Below are 549 nucleotides of genomic sequence, written 5' to 3' on the forward strand. Positions count from 1 at the left end.
AACACAGCCTATCAATCATTCATCATCTTTATCTATGAATCAAAGCTTAGAGAAGCAACACAGCACTATCTCGCAGTCACAGTCAACATTTATTTTTTTTTTTTCGTATCTCAAGCTGAAATTACTGCATATACAAACAATATCCTGCGTTATATCAGTTATATCCACATCTACCAAACCATTCATATTTAAAACCACTTTTCCATACACATTAAACGATGAAATGCGAACTCTTTGCTTTGTAGTGAGAGAAGTGACATTGGTGTTTATGTAAAACCAAACTTACGTTAGATTCATGTTTTGTTTTGTTTTTTTTTTTCAATGCTATAACTTAATAAAGATGTAAGTACAAAATTGCAACAATTTTCTGACATACGTACGAAAATTATATATCTTATAAAACATGATGATGAAATTTATTTTCTTTCTTTCTTTTATTTTATCACTTTATACATAAAGTAATCGTGATGATGATAATGATCACGTTCCTTTTCATCGTAATTAATCACACTTACTTTTCATGTAATTGGAGACCGACACGATAAATTT

Source organism: Penaeus monodon, chromosome 23 (assembly GCF_015228065.2).
Source record: "Penaeus monodon isolate SGIC_2016 chromosome 23, NSTDA_Pmon_1, whole genome shotgun sequence".
In the NCBI taxonomy this organism is placed as follows: domain Eukaryota; kingdom Metazoa; phylum Arthropoda; class Malacostraca; order Decapoda; family Penaeidae; genus Penaeus; species Penaeus monodon.